At 39.2% G+C, this 5,583-nt stretch overlaps 1 long non-coding RNA gene across 4 annotated transcripts; it reads right to left on the reverse strand.

Annotated features, from left to right (window-relative positions):
* Positions 1–245: 245 nt before the first annotated feature.
* On the reverse strand, positions 246–1,149 carry LOC139027315 (uncharacterized). Of its 4 annotated transcripts, none has more exons than XR_011479403.1 (4): positions 1,034–1,149; positions 872–942; positions 642–709; positions 246–286 (listed from the first exon to the last, which is right to left on the reverse strand). It is a non-coding gene; the product is annotated as an uncharacterized lncRNA (long non-coding RNA). The 4 variants fall into 4 exon arrangements; XR_011479404.1 differs by having other exon boundaries at positions 642–697; positions 838–942; XR_011479402.1 differs by lacking the exon at positions 1,034–1,149 and having other exon boundaries at positions 642–697; positions 849–963.
* Positions 1,150–5,583: the final 4,434 nt, after the last annotated feature.

Raw genomic sequence — 5,583 nt, forward strand, 5'->3', positions numbered from 1 at the left:
AAAATTACATGATAAATATTCCCTTACCTTTGATGATCTTCATCAGAATGCACTCCCAGGAATCCTAGTTCCACAATAAATTGTTGTTTTGTTCGATAATGCCCATTATTTATGTTGTTAGCACGTTTAGTACACATATTCAAACGCTCGCGCAGGTCCAGGCGAACTTCGGACGAAAACTTCAAAAAGTTATATTACAGGTCAAATAAACTTGTCAAACTGCCAGTTGGTTGTCATGGTCTGGTTTGTATACTGGTTGTATACTGGTTGTATACTGGTTGTAATACTGGTTTGTGTGGTGAGGTTGTAACTGGTTGTATACTGGTTGATATACTGGTTGTATACTGGTTGTCATATGTGTTGATGGTAGGTACCTACCGTTGTATACTGGTTGTATACTGGTTTATACTGGTTGTAATGGTGAAGGGTTGTAAACTTTGGTTGATCTGTATACTGGTTGTCATATAACTGGTTGTATCTGTGATGCTTGTATACTGGTTGTAATACTGTTGATGGTCAGGTTGTACAGTAATACTGGTTGTATACTGGTTGTATGCATGGTTGTAAGCTACTGGTTGTATACTGGTTGTAATGGTTTGTACTGGTTGTGTAACTGGGTTGGTCTGATTGTTACGGTATACTGGTTGTATACTGGTTGTATACTGGTTGTATACTGGTTGTATGGTACAGTTGTATACTGGTTGTACTACTGGTGTATGGTCAGGTTGTATACTGGTTTGTATACTGGGTTGGTATGGTCAGGTTTGATACTGGTTGTATACTGGTTGTTACTGGTTGTATATGGTTGTATGGTCAGGTTGTATACTGGTTTGTTACTGGTTGTATACCTGGTTGTATACTGGTTGTATACTGGTTGTATCATGGTTGTATGGTCAGGTTGGTATACTGGTTGTATACTGGTTGTATGGTCAGGTTGGTATACTGGTTGTATACTGGTTGTATCCTGGTGTATACTGGTTGTTGTCAGTGTTCAGGTTGTATACTGGTTGTAATCGGTTGTGCAGGTTACTACCCGGTGTAGGAAGTTTCATTAACGTCTTTTTTACCAACCAGAACATAAATCTGGCTGAAATCTTGATAAACCTAAATTTAAGGTCCTTATCCATCCCGAATGACTTGTCAAGATATGTCTAATGGTAACAAGACCAGGGTTGTCATCTGGCTATACAAGCTTCTGTATCCAGTAAATCACAGTAATTACAATTATTAAGACGACATAATGTGCAAATGTTTGCTTCTGGTTAGTCATCATTTCCTCTGTTGTCCCAGATTTAAATGTACACAGCAGTGACCGTTGGGTTCATACAGTAATCCTGTATGGCTGAGTACCATCTTTTGGTTTAAATAACTGGCTCCTTGTATGTGTGGCTGACGTGTAACCTCCTGTACTGTATAATTGGCTTGTGGGTAACCTCCTGTACTGTGGGTAACCTCGCTGTACATGGGTTAATGTGGCTGTGGCAACCTCCTCGTCACTGTGGGTAACCTCTGTACTGATATATGTGGCCTGTGGCAACCTCCTGTCTGTGGGTAACCTCCTGTCTGTATATCGTGGCTTGTGGGTAACCTCCTGTCTGTGGGTACCTCCTGTACGTGTGTAACCTCCTTGTAACTGTCTATGTGGACTGTGGGTAAACTCCTGTGACTGTGGGTAACCTCCTGTATTGTGGCATGTGGGGTAAACTCCTGTATGTGGGTAACTCCTGTATATGTGGCTGTGTGGTAACCTCCTGTATAGTGGGTAACCTCCTGTATTTGTTGGCTGTGGGTAACTGTTTGGCTAAGTTTATCCTGAGCAGCGGCTGGTGAGCAGTTCTCTGACGATGCTCCAGCGGTGAGGATGAAGAAATGAGGATGACAACCAGCCCACGACGAAGAACAGCTGTCTGCAGTCACTCCTCCCGTACTGACACAGGCCCTGCGCTCAGCCTCTAACTCTCCCCCACCTTCCCCCTGTCCGACCCAGCCCCTCACGTCTGTCTTGCCTCCCAGGGTCTGTTCGCTGGTGGGACGCCTCGCCTCCGAACAGCCTTAGAGGGTTACACACCATGTAAAGTTACACAGTGTAACCTGGTAAAGTTACACGCCATGTAAAGTTACACCCAGTAATTACACATAAAGTTACGACGCCATGTAAGTTAACGCCATGTAAAGTTACACGCCATGTTAAAGTTAACACACTATGTAAAGTTACACACTTTAAAGTACGCATGTTAAAGTACACGCCATTGTAAAAGTTACACGCCATGTAAAGTTACACGATAGTACCATCGTAAAGTACACTGTGTTAGCTCAGCCATAGTACACGAGTGTTACACCCTATAAGTTAACATGTTAAACACGACTATGTAAAGTTTACACGCCATGAGTAAAAGTAGTTACATATGTCCAAATGTAAAGTTACACATATAAAGTTACACGCATATAAGTTATGTAAAGTTACACACTATGTAAAGTTTACAACCACAATGTAAAGTTTTACACACAGTAAAGTTACACGCTTATTAAGTTAACGCTTACACACACCATGTAAAGTTCACCACAATGTAAAGTTACACGCCATATAAAGTTACACACCATGTAAAGTTACACACATGTAAAGTTAAACACCATGTAAAGTTACACACCATGTAAAGTTCACACATGTAAAGTTACACACCATGTAAAGTTACACACTAGTAAGTTAACACGCTATAATTAACATTAACACACCATGTAAAGTTACACACAATGTAAAGTTACACGCCATATAAAGTTACACACCATGTAAAGTTAACACATGTACGTTACACACACATGTAAAAGTTACACACCATGTAAGTTACACGTATATAAAGTTACACACCATGTAAAGTTAACAACACTAATGTAAAGTTACAACACATGTAAAGTTACACACCATGGTAAAGTTTACACACCATGTAAAGTTACACCTGTAAGTTCCACATGTAAAGTTACACCCATGTAAGTTACACGCTATATAAGTTACACACTATGTAAAAGTTTCCACTATGTAAAGTTACACCACATGTAAAGTAACACACCATGTAAGTTACTAACGTTACACACTATGTAAAGTTAACACTATGTAAAGTTACACATAGTAAAGTTACACACCATGTAAAGTTACACGCTATATAACGTTACACACCATGTAAGTACACAGCAATGTAAAGTTACACGCATATAGTTACATACACACATGTAAGTTACACACCAATGTAAGTTCACCATGTAGTTACACACTATGTAAATTTACACACCATGTAAAGTTACACACCATGTAAATTACACGCTATATAAAGTTACAACACAATGTAAAGTACACCCATATAAAGTTACAACACCATGTAAAGTTAACACCCATGTAATTACACCATGTAAAGTTACACACATTAAAGTACACCTAAATAAGCCGCACCATGTAAAGTTACACACTATGTAAAGTTACACACTATCATGTAAAGTACACACCATGTAAAACATAGGGCTGTTGTAAAAAAAAAAACCAAGCATGCCAAAGCTTACAGAGCTCTATATGTGAAGTTCATACTGTATATTTAATCCATGGGAACATAGAATATATGGAACCGTAAACTTGGAAATATTGGAACCGTAAAACTTGGAATATATGGAACTGTAAAACTTGGAATATATGGAACCGTAAAACTGAATAATATGGAAGCTGTAAAACTTGGAATATATGGAACCGTAACAACTTGAATATGAACCGTAAACTTGGAATATATGGAACCGTAAAACTTGAAATTATGGAACGTAAAACTTGAAATATATGGAACCGTAAAACTTGAATACATGAACACCGTGTAAAATTTGAAATATATGGAACCGTAAAACTTGAAAATTATGAACCGTAAATCTTGAATATATGGAACCGTAAAACTTGGAACTATATGGAACCGTGGATTTAGAATATATGGAACCGGTGGGATTTAGAATATATGAAACCGTGGGATTTAGAATATATGAAACCGTGGGATTTAGAATATATGAAACGTGGGATTTAGAATATATGAAAACCGTGGGATTTAGAATATATGAAACCGTCGGGATTTAGAATATATGGAACGCGTGGGATTTTAGAATATATGGAACCGTGGGATTTAGAATATATGAAACCGTGGGATTTTAGAATATGGAACGTGGGATTTAGAAATATATGGAACCGTGGGGATTTAGAATTATGAAACGCGTGGGATTTAGAATATGAATGGAACCGTGGGATTCAGAATATATGGAACGTGGATTTAGATATAATGGAACGTGGGCATTAGAATATATGAACCGGTGGGATTTAGAATATTGAAAGTGGTTTAGAATATACCGTGGGTTTAATATATGGCACCGTGGAATTTAGAAATATATGGAACCGTGGGATTTAGAATATATGGAAGGGACTGATGGAATTGTTACTTTCTTCTCCAGTCCAAACGCTCTTGTTTCTTTCAGGAAGCTGGACTCTGCCTCACCAGAGCCTGACCCACACACACATGTTGGTTTTACTATCCTTTTGGGGAACCAAACAATTGATTCCCATTCAAAATACTATTTTCCTTAACCCAACCTTAACTAACACTAACAATTGCCTTGTTCCTTGTGGTGTCGGTGAAATGTCCCCACTTATACGAATTTTCAAAGTTTTACTATCCTTGTTGGTACCAGAAAACCAAATCCCCCCCCCCCCCCCCAACACACACATACACACACACAACACACAGAGCAGAAGCCTGACGAAACACATCAGCTGTTAGAGGCAACTTAGTGAGGTTAAACACAGGATATAAATTTGACTGACCTCTTGACTGGCTTTTTTCCAGTCCAGTTTACACAGCAGAACTACCAAGAACATGGACTGGATTAACACACAGGTGAACAGGCCTGTCACAACCTGAGAGAAAGAGAGAGAGAGGAGGAAAGAGAGAGAAAGAGGGGAGGCAGAGAGAGAGAATAGAAAGAGAAGAGAGAGAGAACTTGGTTACAGATGGAATCTGTATCAATCACTAGTGCTGTTACTTTTTGGATAGGGGGCAGCATTTTCACTTTGGATGAATAGGTGGCCAGAGTGACTGCCTCCTACTCTGTCCCAGATGCTAATATATGCATATGAATTATTAACTATTGGATATAAAACACTCTGAAGTTTCTATAACTGTTTGAATGATGTCTGTGAGTATAACCGAACTCATATGGTAGGCAAAAACCTGAGAAAAAATCCAAACAGGAAGTGAGAATTCTGAGTGGTGGATTTTCAACTCATCGCCTATGAAATCCAGTGGGATATGGATCTGTTTGCACTTCCTACGCCTTCCACTAGATGTAACAGTCTGTAGAAACGTTGAATGAAGCTTCTACTGTGATGTGGGCCGGATGGGAGGTTGTTTGAGTCAGTGGTCTGGCAGAGTGCCAGGTCCTGGTCATGCACATTCCACATGATAATCGACTTGCGTTCCATTACTTCTATAGACACAAAGGAATTCTCCGGTTGAAACGTTATTGAATATTTATGATAACAACATCCTGGAAGATTGAATCTCTCTAGCT

The sequence above is a fragment of the Salvelinus sp. IW2-2015 genome, unplaced genomic scaffold (assembly GCF_002910315.2).
Source record: "Salvelinus sp. IW2-2015 unplaced genomic scaffold, ASM291031v2 Un_scaffold9644, whole genome shotgun sequence".
NCBI lineage: Eukaryota > Metazoa > Chordata > Actinopteri > Salmoniformes > Salmonidae > Salvelinus > Salvelinus sp. IW2-2015.